General features: G+C 31.8%; 1 protein-coding gene and 1 long non-coding RNA gene across 7 annotated transcripts in view; both read left to right on the top strand.

Moving 5' to 3' along the window:
• KrT95D (phosphofurin acidic cluster sorting protein KrT95D) overlaps positions 1–17,577 on the top strand; it is a 104,032-nt gene that overhangs the window by 2,814 nt on the left and 83,641 nt on the right. The window lies entirely within an intron of this gene.
• Positions 476–17,577, top strand: part of LOC143174789 (uncharacterized) — a 63,847-nt gene continuing 46,745 nt past the window's right edge. The window contains exon 1 of the long non-coding RNA XR_012999141.1: positions 476–640. This is a non-coding gene — a long non-coding RNA (uncharacterized LOC143174789). The remainder of the gene's footprint in view (positions 641–17,577) is intronic.

The following is a 17,577-nucleotide window of genomic DNA, read 5'->3' as shown; positions in this document are numbered from 1 at the left end:
AATGTGTTTTGTCGTAATACGTGACAGTAGTATTGAATTATATAAAATAAACCAAATAATTTTTTTTATTTATAATTTTCAATTCGTATGTTACTTCTGGATACAGTAAATAGAAAGCTTTGCAACTCTTCTAGTTACATAATCTTAAAAATAAGCTGTTTATATCATCTAAGATGTTTTTAAACTGTTAGTCGATGTTGTTCATGTATTCAAGATTAATATTGCATAGACATTTTTATTTTAATAAACAATATCATCCGTTTAAAAAGTGTTTTAAATAGTAGTTGTGTACATAGATATGTTATTTAGTTTGTAGCTTAGATCTTTCTAGAATTAAGTAAGCAACAATATCGTAGTCTTCATTTTTGGATGCCATGTCATTTTGTTGGTAGATGTGTGTTATTTACAGCATACCTGCTACGACACCGCGCGACAGAACTCGTTGGACTTCACCTTACAGTTGAAATGCGTGACAAAACTCGCTCCTCTGCACCGGGCCTCACCAATCATTTCTTAAGTCTCTTTCCAGTATGACGGTTGTAAGGAATCGAATTTTTTCCATTCGCATTATCTAACAGATTTGCATCTTAAAAGTCCTGTTCTAAAGAATTAAAGAGGAATTTGCAAATATGGCTCTGCTGTAAGTTTTGAAATGAAACATCTCTTTTTGATCATTCAGAATATGCTTAAGATTTTGAATCTATTATCTGTTAACTTTGAATTTCCAAATCTAAATTTTCCAATCAAAATTCCCGATCGAATTTACTTGAAATTATTCGATGAACTCAAGAATGATAATACAGAAACCAGTAGATTGTGAGTTGACGAAAATTATAATTGCCTTTATTAAATATATTAATTCTCACGATAAGAAATAGTCATGAACATCTGGTTGCCTCGTAAGTTTACAAAATTTTCTATGTTTCGTTTAGCGTCGTTTAGTAGATAGTAAACCAATTTAGACAAGGATTAATTTTAGTTATTTTCCACCACCCACTATTACATGTTTTAATTATGATTCTAGAAATTTATGGTACCAACCACCTTCCCCTATGGTGTAAAATATTTTTTATTGCTGTAAAACACGCTTAAGCTAGGAAAGGCGTACATACACCGAGCCCCAACCTATTTGTAGAGAACTATTCGACTGCGGAGATTACAATTATCTTTCACGACTGAAATTGCTGACACAAAGCTTCGTTAACATTTCGTAATACCTATGAAACATTGCACCTTATACAGCGAACGCAATCTTCGTAATGAGCGTGGTCCACCTGTTAGTCATCAATGGTCGCTGGAATTTACTACCTAAGCGAGTTAAGTGAAAGGATGAAACTTGCATTTCCCTGGAAATACCATCGTAAATCGTAAGTTCCGGCGGAAAGATCCATGCAAGGTGGGAAATAACATTTCCATAAATGATTCGCGAAATCTCACGCCTAACGTTTTATATAATTCTCGATTTATGCGGCACATTTTTACTGGAGTCTCTTCTTTACGCGGTAAATTAGACCACTATTTACACGGTAGTTTTTACGCACAATTTGAATTTAATAATTAATAATTATCATTATTTCTTTTGTTCGGCTATGTGAAATAAATTGAAAGTTAAATGACATCTGTTCGAATCTTCAGATTGTTAAATAAATATGTTTTCATACATCATTTTACGTATTCTCGAAATTCTCAGCCTAATTTTGAAGAATATTGAACTGCTTTTTAACTTCAATATAAGACGTTTGGCAACAAGTGGAACAAATTTTCATATTTCGCATGCCACGTCATTTATGCATGTACGACGGATACATTCAACTGAAAATATGAATAAGTCGTGTGTCGATAATACTATGTGCATATGAAATGAAAGTTCTGTTAAGTCGTTTGTGGGGAGAATATAAACGATTCTAGATTTTGGTATATTTTCACTTTAGCTGGATGAAGATTCAAATTAAGAATTTCATGGAAAATTATTAGATTTAAATCTGATTTATTTATAGAAAATTTTTTTAGACATTTTATGCACTTAATTAATTTTTATTCGAATCACAAACTGCATAGTTCGTTTATACACTCTCAAAGAAATAATCATTCTTCTTATTAATTTTGACACGTTGTACCTATCTTCTAAAAGTATTAATTAACATACTGCTAAGATAAAGCAGCAATATAAAATTTTGTTTTATAATTCATGTAGATCGAATTCTGTTTCGAGTAAGTTTCGATTTTAATTTTCGATTTTAATTTTCGATTTCTACAATCGTGTTTCTAACCCATTCCCGCAGCATTCATTTTGTGTACATAATGGATAAAATGCGTTAAGTATATTAACATTAGATTTATAGAAATTTATTCTACATTTTATTCTGTCGTTCCTAGAAAACTGCATATTTGTTTATATAGATCACGGAAAATACAGTTTCAAGAACAAAGAATTGCAATATGTATTTGTATAATTGCACATTACATTTTATTTAAAAAATTCAATATGTATCAAATTGACGGGTTTCGTAAATGTAGTGTTAAGATTATGTAGTACGGAATGAGTTTGACTCGTTCCTGCACAGACTTAAGTATGTAATGTACCACAAATCTGACTCGTTATTCTGCACGAATAGATTAATTTCATTTTGTCATCTAGTTTCGATAGATATCAACACCTTGCTGACTGGTTGCGAGTTAACTCATATTTCCATAACTCAAACTCTTTACGAATTAAATTATATTTTGTTTTATTGATTTTTATCTGAAGGTAATATAGGTCTTTATAAAAGTGTTTCATACCGTACCTATTAGATTAAATTGTTTTAAACATTTCAACATGTACTATGAAAGTGACGTATGCACATAGAAATTTAACACGTTCGTTACCAGCGTCACATATTTGTGACGACAGCAATGTTGTATTTTACATAAAGACAGTTAAATTATTCCTATAAATATTGTTATTTAAAGTTATAAGCTACGACATTATATTTGGGGATTCAATGACTCGTTTCAGTTTCATTTCTTCAGTATTTTGTTTAGAAGATGTGCTGAGTCGAATAGAATATTACAACTGCGGAGATTGTCACCGACGATAAACGCTGGTAGTGAACGTGTTAAATGAATAATTTTCGGCTAAAATTACTGATCAGTAGGTGTTAAAAGCAACGTGTATTAATCATTTGAATGTTTCTACTATTACCATATTAAGAGGTTCGGTTGTCTATCAATATGAAAAGTTACAAATTGGATTCGTTTGCATCTAGTTGTGCGGGGATCAATCTCGGGTCGTTTCTTGCGTTGAATAATTCACCGGCGATCCAGCTTTCACGGAATCTTTCCTGGTGCAAGACGGCCTTTAAAAATATTTACAATTCTAATATAATTTTTAAAGATTCACGCGTTGTGATCACGGAGCACGTTGGTTGATCGGCATTGTTGAAGCTTGTGGTTTCAACGGGTTTCTAATTAGTCGCCTACTATTAACGACTTTGTAACTAAAATGTAAGTGCCTGGGAACGCGTAGGGAATCGCTTTGTATGCACAAGCGATTCCGACAATGAGCACCTTAACAGGTTAATAATACGAGAAACTAGGCTCCCACCTTTTGTAATGTGGTTATCAGTATCTAGTAATGGCACTTAAACGTTGATGCCACGTTTCCATGCCCTCTTGTGTTTCCAAGTTGTAACCCCTGTCTGTATAATGTATGAATATATTATGAAAATAACTCGAACTATTGTAAGTATGTAATAATATATCTCATAACTTATTTTCTTCTTTGTATTATATTATTTTAGTATTAACTTTAATCGCGTAAAATATCGAGCACTCATATCGTCATTTATGCAATATAATCTTAAAGAAATAATATTAAACATCCAGCAAACATTCTAAATATATTCCGTAATTTTATGTATTTATTTGAGCTTTGTTAATGTGATACAATTGTTAATAGGCAGAAGGAATTTCTCTTCCACTCTAGTTTGTTGAAGTAGTTCACGTATAAATATGTGCAGTCTAATTGTTACTTATATAGATGTGCTTATAATAATTGTACGTAACGTCTTGTTCAGTGCCTCAAGAAAGAAGAAAAGAAGATCGTAATATACCTCGTCCATATGATCGAGTAGAAAAAAAATCAGCGATGCATAGTAATGCTCGCTTAACAGATACATTTTTCCCGCCTAATTGACGCGTAGTTATCCCCACTTATTCCCGAAACTGGTCGTACTTTCCTCCCTTCCATTCCTTTTAAACTCAATGCTTCTCACTCTCGTCTCCGATACACTCAAGAGGCGGGTGACTAAAAAAAAATAACAGCTGCTAATTCTCAGAATACTTACCTTCCTCAATAACGGTTGAAATGCAGTCCCGAATGTGAGTCACAGATAGGCATTATTCGAGCTGTTTATCTAAGTCAATTTGTCGGAGGAATCTTTGTTAGTCATACGCTTTGTTCCGATGATCGTGTCTTTTATTATTCTCGGCAAATTGTTGTATATATTCTCTCGAGTGAATTATCTTTGTTTATTGCGCCTTATTTTGTCAAAAGCTAATAGAATCATTTTGAGTAAGGAGTAAATTTTGATTCGATTGAATTATTATTATTTCATGCAACATTGGTTGCATCAATAAATTATATCACAAATTTCCATAAATTAATGAATCCTTTGTTCGGTTCTGCAAACTCGAACGTTGTTAATTAGGAATCTAAAAAAGATATAACATAAAACAATATCTTTCACTTATGAAATTTTATTATTTTTACTATAATATTTACTTATTAATCTTCCGATACTAGTGGTATACTAATGGTCTATAAATAATAATATACTGATAAATGATACTAGTGATCTATAAAAAGGACAAAAAGGTTAGTCCAACGTGAAGCTTTTCATTGAATAATAAACCCGTTTCTTATTTCGATAATACAGTTCGTAATACAATCAACAAATTCACGCTTATTTGATCAAATATTATTTCATTTGACTGTCAAGCACTTAATATTGCAAATCGATTGGGAACAATTCAGACCCGTAACGAAATGTTAAGAGTCAATTTAAAAGATACCATATCATGAGTCTGTGCGGACCATTCATTTAAATGATAAATTGCCCATTTTCTTCTCTCCTGGGAACTTTTTCGCGGCGTAGCAAATGAACGCGTCGCATTAGTCCCTTGAACGGAATACGCGAAACGTATTCAATGCGTCACAGCGACCTCGACTCGAATACGTTTCACCCAGACCGGACGAGTATACTAATCGCAAATCACCACCGAACCGGGAGAAGATGTTATCCGTCGCGCGAGCTGCCTGCGAAATATCAATCGCAGCATGTCTTGTCTTCTCCTCTGTTGAATAACTCCGTTAATTAGTTAGCTGTCACGATCTCTTTGAACAGTGTGTGTGTATACGTAGAATGTGTCGCAAAAAGTAAGCGACAATGAGTATACTCGTCAAACACAGAGTGTGTGGCTGTTACAATAGAGAATTAAGTTGTAATGAAATGACTGTTTTATTTTGTAATTTTATTATAAACATTTATTTATTTACTTAACTAAAACATATATAGATTGCATATGAATGGAAAAAAATACATAAAAAGTCAATTACTTAGAAAAGTAATTAGTTAGTTAACTGCGTTCAACGATTATATGCGTCACCTTAAAACTCAAAATGGTACTAATTTTTTCAACAATGAATTATTTATTTCTTCAGATAAACATATAACTTTTCTTTGCTTTACTATATTTTTTCGTTCGAATATATTATAGGTGTATTTTCCCTGCGTTTAACAAAGTATACATTTCATTGTTTAACTTTATTGCGCACATAATTAGAGATTTTTAAATAATATACTCATATACTCGTTACTTTAAATAATATACTCGTCGTAACACAAGATTTTGCCATTTAACAAGTATACTCGTTATATACTTTTCTTATGCTAATACTCATCTAAAATTTATTTCTGCTTTATTTCATGTTAGTCTCTGAGTAGTTAACTCTTTGCACTCCAGAAGTATTTCACTAAAAATATTCAACATTTTCGGATGTGACACGGATGACATGTTTTGACAGCAACTTCACGAGAAATCATACGTAGATTAAGGCGTAAAGCTGTTTTTCTTTTAACATTTCATGTATTGATGCATTATACAAACAAACGTTATTAGAAATCGTACATAAATTAAAGATCAAAGGTGTTTTTGTTTTAATATTTCTTCAATGCTTAATATTAAATATTAAATTTTATAGTTTGTTATGTATTAACTGAAGTGGCCATTGGAATGCAAAATGTTAATTGAGGTATACTTTTGGGAGTGTCTTTCGTATATAAATTGCACGCAAGTGCAAACTAATCAAGCAATTTTGCTTTTCAACTTGCAAATACCAAGCAAAGTTTCCGGGGCTAAAACCTTCACGTCTACGAACTACAAAATTTAATTACTTTCACCGTTACAAATAGTATGCTGCAAAAGCTGGATACTAACTGAAAAAAGTTTGAAATAGATGATCCTTAGATCACCTATAGCTATAGAATAAAATATCAAATATAATAGATTATAGAGAAAAAAGTGTACTTATGTCTTACTCTACATGTTGTATACGTTATACAGAAATAAACTAGAGTCATCAGTAATACTGTAACTAATGACTAGAAAATAATCGTGTTATATAAAGAATTATAAGATGCTAGAGGAACAGTAAAAGTTTTATCTTTATTTGAAATTGCTAAAACAGGTGAGGTATACAATTTTTATTCCTGGGTTTGTAATGACCTACTGATGGCTGTACGAATGTTAATGTCAGTGTTTTCAGCGGATGCACGGGTAACCACGCGAATCGATTCGATATCCTTGCGCCGTGCGAAATTCATTTTGCGATTTGGTTCTCTTTTTGCGTTGGGTTATCTGACGTTCATGATGTCCCTCGGTGAACAGAGTTTCGCTTTCTCGTTGGGAACGGTAAGAGTCATTTGAATGATTCATACATTTTCTTAACCCCCTGCTTTGTAATATCATTTCATATTATTCCTCTGTTATCAGTTATACTTTAGAGGGAACATAGACATAGAATACGCCTAGAATTCTCTTTTCTCCAATAAGTTATTAATGACAAAGTAGTTGCATCGATCATAGTTGAAAAATAAATTAGAGGGCAAGAGGTGAATATAAACACAAATTTTCTCGGTATATTATAGTGTTCACAAACTTCGAAACAGGAATCACTTAGTTAATGCTAATTTAGTTAATAGTAATTAGTTTTGGTTCCATTTAATTCTCAAGACAAAATTGATCCCTTTTGATTGTTTTTTGCGAAAAATTCTTTGTGCAGGTATGGAAAGTGAAACGTATTTTTGAATATTAATGAATTAATAAAGTTTTCGAGCCTTAAGGAGTTGAACCTTGTCGCTGCCCCGACTAATTAGATTTAAAATGCATATTTTATGCGTCTGCGATGTTCTTCAAATTTTTTTGGACTTGGAGGCAACCTAATTACTTGATCATTTTTTTAATGTTACTTTCCTATTCGAGAAAAGTGCAAAAAGTATTGCTAGTGAATGAGTTTCTCTTGTTTTATTATTACTTTAATTGTACACTTTGATCTGATACCGTTTAAATCTTTTTTCGTATATATTTGCATTACTACAAAAATTTGAATAATCTCAATGTGATTAGAACCGCTGATAATCATGTATTTTTGGCGTATAAAAATCTTCAAAAATTTGTAGCACGTGAGGTTTAATTAAATTTAATGAATTTTAAATCCACATTGGATTCACTGACAGCAATAGCGGGAAGAAGAAAATCTTACTTCTTTTTCCTTTTTTCAAGTCATCCATAAAAATGTAAATTTGCACACAGTTCCACAGTCTATTTGCAAAGTACGAAATACATAATACGAAACGTGTAAAAATGTAAAAAAAATACGTAACATAAGAAATATGAATTACGTAACTTGTAAAATCCAAGTTGCGTATTTTCCTCAGTTTCTGTCCCATGCCTGAAAGAATTTACCGCATTTTCGATAAAGAATTATCATGTTATAATTAAGATTATAGTTGCATTTGATTAAAGATTAAAAACCTGGAAATTCTAGAAAGTCCACTCGTCTTTCAAGGACCTATTAAAAGTTAACTCAAACAGACGCTGCACGCGGACTATCTTAACTTGTTATTCGAGTACCGTTAAAATTCGCTATAGCTCAAATAGTTGCGAACGGTACTCGACGTGAACTTTAATTACAAGACTTCCCGACGAAAAATAAATTAATTCAGAAGAAGGGTAGTGGTATTTCTCAAGATTTAACAACATTCTGATTTTTAATCGTATAATTTATAAGCTCATTAAAAATTCAAATGTAATGCCAATAGGGTTAAATATTTTTTTTGAATGCATCATTCGATTTACGAATTCAGTATTCAAATGTTTGGTTGCTAAAAGTTGTATAAATCGTCAACGAAAATAATGATTAAAATCCTAATACTATTACAACAAAAAATGTAGATTATTGCATGTACTGAATCACAGATTATTATAAATTATTTTCAAAAGTATTCTCAATTCAACACTTGCTTTCATTTACTGGAAGCAGTCCTTAAATATAATAGTTCCACTATCGAAACAAATAACGTATTCTAAAACCTGCAATCATGTTAATCATCACATTTATTCTTAAAAATACTTACAATTGAATGTATCATTGTGTACCCGTCATTTTGCCTTTGCTCTTCCAGTTTTCTACTTCTTTCAATACACTTTTCATACTATAATCATATTTACAACATAATATTTCTCTACCTGAAACGTATAACTTTCATATCTCAAAAATAAATTAAAATATCTTTTCTATATCTACATCTTTGCTCATAAAATCGGTCCTCCTACAATTGCACTAGCAGTTTGGCAACACCCCGGGTGATGTGCAACCCACTCCGACATCGGGGTCAGAAACGCAATAAATGCGTAACCAGATGCACCAGACGTAATCGTGTTTTCACCGTTTAGATGTCGTTCTGCCTTCCGATAACGCTCCTCTAGAGCTATTTATTGTTATATCAGTGGGATGGAATGCGAACGAGTCTTCGGGCAATGTTTATTTTCGTAATATCTTCGGCGATATATCATCGCCATTAATTTTTCAAGTGCGTGTTCTATCCGCAGAGGTGCGCACACGCAAAGGAAGCATGTAATTCACTCAGTGCCGCGCGCGTTGCGTACATATTAGGTCGTGCAATATGAAGTGTCAGATTTTGCGGAAAATAGGAAATCTTATTTGATGTTCTAACAGACGTTTATTCAATTTGATTCACATTGAATTTTATAAACATTATTTGGTAAATGTTTGGGTCCATTTTGATTGATACAGTCACGCAAATGTGTATCCTAATTATCTACTTTCAGACCTCTAATTTCCAAGATCTAAATGAACGAATATCCATTTCTCTAAGGATAATAGAACAAACTGTATAGTAAATATCTGGAAATGTAGTGTTAATAATAATGATAAAGAGATACGCGAATATCAGCCTTGTTGTGACCATTCATGGATGATTTCGAGTTTGAATATTTCAAATCGAAAGCTGAAAACGGATAATTGAACGTTTTGCGGTCAAATGTCGCCGTAATGACGACTTCGAGTCTTCGTATCTAAAATCGATAGTTCCGAATGAATAATTTCATTATTCAAATGATGTGAGATTGATGCGTGGTTTCCTTTTTCTCTTATATTTAAGATTTCGATGCATAATTCAATTTTCTATGGAACGAGTTTTTAAAAGTTTGAAAAATTCTCGTCCGCAAAGGATTAATTAATTCGAGTAACCAGGGATATCTGGTTTTTTTTATCAGCATTCAATACTTAGATATATAATTCAGTATTTCATGGAAAAAAATTTTATAAATTTAACAAGTTTCGTTCGCAAAGGTTTAATTATTCGCAAATAATACACATTAGTCGTTGGAAATGATTCATTAAAGCGGGTATAAACAGAACATTTCAAAGTTTTGAAAATAGATCAGAGGTGGAGTTATAAAACAAAGTCAATGACAAGGATATTAATCTGTGGATAGTTTGATTCATCGATCATAAAATGGAAACATTTCGATAGATACATTAACACTGGTAAAAATAAAAGAGATTGATAATAAGTCAGAAGGATTTATTCGCACGGTGAATTGAATTATAATTTTATTTAAATTTTTATTGACATTATGATATAATATAATAGAAAGGTTTGCATGTCAGTATGTAAGAAAACCAAAGATTGGTTTGAGATAATGATTAGTGGATTCGTCATCGTCCGTTAACGAGTTAAACACAGATCGTACATTTGGCATGCAAGTACAAATTGATTGTGCATGACTGATGATGCGATGACGGTGATAACGATGTTAATTAACGAATATTTGGTGAATTGTTATTTATAGAAGTTAACCATTTTGTTTCCGAATCATTTAACATTTGTAAGAACATTACTTTTTTCCCTAACTTTGTAATTTTGTTTTAATTGTAATAGCTTAAATGGTTTCTGAGAAAAAATATCAAATTTTATTTGTTGTTATGTCTAATATTGTACTTTACAGTGGTTCAACTTTTCTTATCTTAATTGGTTCAAAATTATTGTCGTCACTGTTTAAAATATTTAATGAGTATTTCAATTATGAATAAAAAGTACCATGCAAGCGAGGATACTTTTCATCGCATGAAAAAGAGACCTAGTATGTATAAGAAATGCTGCGTAAATTAAGGAGTGAGTGCACAACTAGATTTGTACAGCTTAAACGATCTCTATTAATTACGCAAACATTTACAAATATCTACTGTCAATATGGACAGACGCGTCTAGAGTTGTTCTGTGTATGAGAATCAATAATACGCGTGTATCTTGTTCATCTTGCGTAGTGTTACGTTAGTATCATTACTTGTTACACAGTATTGCATAATTCTAAAAAGCCGTTTATTCTTTGGTAAATGCATCATCAAATTAATCATTATATCCGAGAAACACGTATGTATATGTCGAATTGGAGGATAAACGGAGATAAAAGATTTGAATAACTGTATACAACTACAATAATTTGTTACGAATAACGAGTAATTATTATACGGATGAAGTATTTGACTAATAAGGCACAATAATAAATGGACACACGTTAATTGTCATTACTGTTAATGTGATGTAGTAATCCGTATTGAAAGAATGAAACCAATTCTCTAGGGATGGGGTTGAAAAATTTATTTTATAGATTATCATAGAAACTATTATTTGCTTCATAAAAAATTTCAAGTGTAGTTTATATGCTTTCAAGTGATGAAATCATTTGCTTAAAAAATGTATTAAATAATGTATTACGTAATGTATATGTTACGACAAAAAAATAGAAATTTGAATTTGTTACTATGCTTCATCTCATTATGTCTACGAGCTTATCTGCACAAATTTTGAAGAGAACACATTAACGTTCCATAAAAATAATTTACAAAGATAAATCAGATAAATCATTCCAGTAATGTCGCTTCTAAGAAGAGTTTAATCGGTTAATTTATCGTAAATAAATATTTACACGAATTAATTTGAGTAATAGCCAACTGTGACAGAAATAGTGCGAAGGTGCTTTTCGGTGATTGGTCTCTGCTCGAATTCTGAGCAAAGGAAGAAGATTTCACGAATGGTTGATTCAAAATTGAACCAACACTCTGCTGGCGTATAGGTGTGTGGGATGCATTGTGGCGCTGAAGCATTAAGGTGGCCATGCCAGGGTGGCCAAAGAAGGTTCGGGCTAGCCTATCATAAATGGAGCTAGGCTATGGCGGGGGTGCACGGTACTTCATTGTGCGCAAGTGTGGAAATTATTCTTATTGCCGGAAAGTTTGACGGCAATGGTTTCTTGGAAGTTGCATACACGGAACGGGACTTTTAATTAGGTGCATTCCGTCCGTGTCGTCAATAGGTTATTGTCTAGTTATCCCAAAATGGTATAATAAGGAAATTGCAGAGTCTCGATTTGAAAAGAAGGTTTTATAATTGCTTGAAAAGAAACCGACACAGTTCCGAATAACAAATAGAAATTTATGATTTTCCATTTTGTAATGACTGAATAACGCTGTGAAAATTGTAGGGTGATAACAATTATTTGCATCGTAATGTAGTATTTATTATGTTTTTAAGTTTTCTCGAATTTTTCATTTTCATTTTGAAAATTAAACGAAGTTATCGACTTTGGTTGACAGTATTTTCGGAATTGGAAGATGTACAAGCTTGTTTAAATAGGTAAATTTAATTTGAAAGGTATCAAATTAAATTTTTTTATGTATTACGTAAAAATAACTTCAACGAAAATGATATTTTTTTGGCAAATAACGAAACACGATGGGAACCTAGTGGACATATAGAGCACCGAAAAATATTCGACACAAATTTTTTATAGCTGCTCATATTCATGCTCATAAGATAGACATAACCCCCTAAGTTAGGGATGAGGAAACCGTTTTATAAGATAACTTGAAAACTGATAGTCGTAGTAAAAAATGTTATGCGCAAGAATTTGTCGTCTTTTTATAAAGAATGAAATAGAACCACTGAAATTCTTGAAAATTCATAGATGGCGCTGCTATAATTTAAACGATTTCTTGCTTATAAATAATAATATAATCCACGTATCAGAGTATGGAACGAATTTTTTGGTGGATAATTTACATTATTTATACATAACGAAACACATTATTTGAGTGCGGTCACCATGCATTATATAGCCATGGAGTTTTATAGTATTATTGCTTAAAGAAATAATTTGATATAATGTTAAATATTTATTATATAAAAGGATTTTATATAATATCAAACGTGCTTTTATATGAGTTAAAATTTATGAACAATTTCAATCAATTATTTAAACAATTGACCACAGCTGTTCACTCAATCCGTTCTTCTATCTTTAACATCTCGAAGCAACGTTTTTCGAAGTAATTATATCGTTCTACAAATTATGGTTGGAATATAATTTAAGACAATTAATCGAACGCAGTGAAAACTTGTACACGAATACACTATTCGCAGACGTCGGCTGTTGTTATCAATAATAATAAATACTTGCCAGCAGTAATATTCTTTAAGCGGCGCGGAACATTTATCGCCCGTAATTCATGAAAGACTATTGCCATGTTACGCATTTACGATCATTCCTTTGAGATTTATTGTCCTAATCGACAGATAACCAGTATCTGTGTGCTCGAGACTCCGGCGTCAGTAACTGTTCCTTCCCGCGATTCAAGCCTGGAAAATGATCGAATAAACAATATCATCTCGAGCCATGAGCAGATTCGGATTTGCATTAAAATCGGCGCCAAATTCGTACGTCGAATAAACACTCATAATAATCCGAGGCTGAAACGGTTGAACACCGAATCATCGTTTTCATGATAAAAATAATAATCGCTTTCATGGTTGATCTAATTGCTTCCCGTTCGAAATATTTCCAATGTAATTGCCTATTCGTGTCAAGTTTGCTAAGTACGCGAATCGCGTTTCCTTTAAAGTCGTACCTTATAACGCACGCAGTCGTTATGAAAATTTTAAGCAGAAATCAATAAATGTCTAAATTATTCAGCTCCTTTTAAAGATAAAATAAGATACTACTTTTCTGTTGTCTATACGTATTTAACCTGAAGTTACCTGAGTTCCTTCGCCATCTTCTTGGCAAATTGGTAGTGATAAAGTAATTCTGGTCAGTCGCAAAAAAATCGTAAAACGAGAGGTTAATGGAGATACACGTATATTTTATGCATCCTTCTCGGTTCAGTTCTTATGAACGAGATTTTATCGAAAATAATCAATTCACTTGAAATAGTCAATCTCTGTGTCAGAAAACAATGAAAAACATTTTTTGAAACTCTTTTCTATCTGTATAGGATATAAACGAATCTCAAAATACTTTGAAGATTTCTAAAGCAATTGTTATTTTTCTTCGACCGTAATGCAGTTTTAAAAGAAATATAACAAACAATAAATATTTTATCGAATATCAATATTACGCATTTAAAGATTAAGCAATATACATATGTATGTATATATTACACAGGAGTTGAATTTATAGTACTTTATACTTAAACAACTATTTTATTATTATTTAGTCCATCAGATATCACTTCCATTGTGACAGACTGTTCGGTCTGTCAATACAAGCTTGCATACTTCTATTCGTTCATACAATGTACAGGACACCTGGAACTACGCAAGACTTGTACGGTATTCTGTTTCACTTTGCTGCCAGTTTATTTGATCATACTCTTTTTCCATAGGGTGCTCTAACCAATGATTCAATTAAAAAGATAGTTGCATTACCTGAAAAAGCGTGTCGAACATTTACCTATAAAAGTTGCTCACGTAAGGTTCCATTTTCTAGCACATCAATATCGAAAGTTTAAAGAGTATGCATCTGGTAGTGCTCTACTTAACAAAGTAGACATCACATTGATTGCATAGTTATTTTGAATCAGCAATATCTGTTGCTGTATTTATATATTTAGTTATTTCTTTATTTATTTGTTTATACAGTTACACTTGGTTATTCCGGATTCCAGGTTGATCCCAGCCCGCCTGTGGCTCAAAAGTGAAGAGAGGCAAGGGGATTCGGTCGCTCGCTTCACCTCAGCTTGCAGCTCGGCCAGTAACAAAGACGTGCCGAAACTAATTTCGCCATTACTATCGGGTCGAGCGCCGCGAGTTGAACGTCCCCTCTTGCCTCCCTTCTCGTTTCAGACACTGGCCGGCTGGGATCATGTGAATAACCAACTGTATATACATGTGTAACAGTAATATATGAACTTTATAGTAACATGTTAACTGTCATATAAATTTTGTGTGTTGCACAAATAAATAAATAAATAAATAATTTATTTTATTTGTAGTAGAGATTGATATTTGCAATTATTATTGGTTGTTCAATATAACAGTTATTGGATATTTTGTGTGATTAGTTATTTAAAATTACTTTGAACCAATTTAAAAAAGAAATAAAAAGAATGAGTACGTAACCCTTTGTGATGGTAAAGGCGAAGCATGTCGGACAGAACACATTCACCATTCTAGTTGTATAAAACAAAAATTATGAATAATAACTAAACGTTAAAAAATCAAATTTTTTAATATAAAAATAATTTATGTAAAATAAAGATTTATTATTATATTCAAATTGTCTACAATTTAGAAACAAATTATAAACTTTGTTTACACATAAAATTATGAGAAAGGGTTAACACAGAATCTTTTTTTTAGAATCTTCGTACATTGAGTCATTCTTTAGCTTGTACGATTGGTTACAGAACACCTCGTGTGTTCAACTGACAAGAAGTCGCAGCAGTGGTGTCGTCGATTTCAATGACACTTATGGTAGTGAATCTAGAGCAGAAATAAGTGGATATATACTGGAACGTTTGTGTGAACTATTTATAAAGCTATTTAATATTAAAGTTAAGGGTAAAAATCGATGACTTGACTCTATAGCTGCAAATGTGGTCACTATCGTATTCCACATTGAAACGAAAGATTCAACTTCGTTTAATGACTCTGAAGTCTAGAATAAATCTTGTAATAAATGTTTCTTTTTACGTAATTACTATTTATTTTAATTATCATTACATCTAGCCAATACATATGTATGTGCACCTGTTATTTTATTATTCATTTCTACCTAGATAATTTGATAATATTATTTTCACTTTATATTTATCATAAAAAATGCGATAAAAGTGGATGATTCGATTGCTGATTTCTCCTTGAGAGTATGACTCAAACAAGTGAGAGCAAGAGAGAGACTGGGAATAATCAGGCTATAGTACCATTTTTGTATGGTCTCATTTCGTAGTCCTGTGGATGATACTCCAAAGGATGAAACAGATCGATATAAGTTGACTGTTACGTGGATTACTATTGTTACTAGATTATTGTGGGTAAATTAATGGCGCGACAACTGCGATTGTATTCAACGATATAATAATTATAAAAATAATTTGCGCCTGTTTAGTGCTAGTTTTATATTTACTGTGTATTAGTTCTCTAAATATGACCTATTGATCATTTGCTTGATCCTGTGATTCACTTTTTACAGACTAAAATGAATCATAGTTTTTTCTTGGTTCTTAGCGAATATCTATTACATAAATATGTATGCGATCATTACATGAACAACGCTGCTTCTTGTCTTACTATTTTTAGCAATGAAAGTTTATTACGTTTCAAATTAAGTATTCAATTGACATTACTCATACATGCATCTGATCACTTGCAGAACGTACCTATTATATATTTTATAACAAATATCATGTATTTTTAATACAATAGAAAGTTAAATTTTCGATATAGATTGTAAAGTGGAAACTTCATGAACCCATAGGTTTCCTATATTTCTCGAATATTCCGATATACGCGTAATTTATATTTTCATTTTCCGCATTAATATTAAGTAAAATTAGATTAGCAAAATTTTCGAAGAATCCACCGCTCTGAACATACAGAAATAAATGCTCCCGTTATCAGAGTGAGACTATATTAAATCTAGCTTACAAATGACTACTAAAATAGAATTTAAAGATTACGACACTCTTTTTTCAGTTCATTCGAGAAAAACTAAAGATAACAGTAATCTTTGCGATTGCTTATACCTTGAAACATAAAAAAATAATCTATCTTGTGAGTAATTCTACGTTTATATAATTTGTACAGTTTAATATCCTCGCTTAACTGTTTGAGTGCCACGGATTTTTGCAATAATCCAGTCGAAAAGTGTCAAGCGGTCGCGTTTCTTTTATTTCAGCTCAAAAACTGAATTACCTTTTTCTAATTTTACGTAAAAAATTCTAAATAGTGCGGTCGTTTCATTTTTCCATTTCTAAGCAGATAATAATAAACATAAAAATAAATAATTAAAAGGAGAACAAATAAATAAACTTAAATTGATTCTACCAATTGATAGACTGGCATTTTTAATCAATGTAAACAACGGAGAAGTGCGATCGCGCCGCTTAGCATTCAAACGGTTAACCAAGTCACTACAGTGGGGCCCCGAGTTACGTCCTCTCGTTTTACGTCGTTTCACAGTTACGTCGTCTCTATCTAACGCGGTAGTCAATTGTTTCTAACTAATATATCTTGCTCTACGTGTTTAGTTTTAACTGAATCAGTCAAAAACTTACTTGGGTAAAGAATTTTTATGGGTAAATAATTTCAGATTATATAGTTTATATACAGTTTAAGAACTATAGAAATATATTTACAGTAAGTATAAGTACACAAAAAAAAGAAATACTATAAGTTTAGAAACTAAATTTGAGACGATAAACATTTTTGATGATGGAATATAAGGTTTTGAGCTTAAAGATAAAGAATGTATTTTAGTGGCAATAACATAAGGCCATCCAGTACGTTCCAATGTTATTCGTGAACATCGTGATCTCTTCAGTGTTTCGTAAACATTCGTTAACCAGTTAATTGCGTTCATGTAATTCTTGTTCGTTTTGCTTTATCTATTTTTTATAATATATTATAGGTGCATTTAACCTGCGTTAGAGGAGTATACGCTTCATTATTT

The sequence above is a fragment of the Nomia melanderi genome, chromosome 8 (assembly GCF_051020985.1).
Source record: "Nomia melanderi isolate GNS246 chromosome 8, iyNomMela1, whole genome shotgun sequence".
Classification (NCBI taxonomy): Eukaryota; Metazoa; Arthropoda; class Insecta; order Hymenoptera; family Halictidae; genus Nomia; species Nomia melanderi.
Note: the sequence above shows the minus strand (reverse complement) of the source record. Positions and strands in the feature narration are given on the sequence as shown.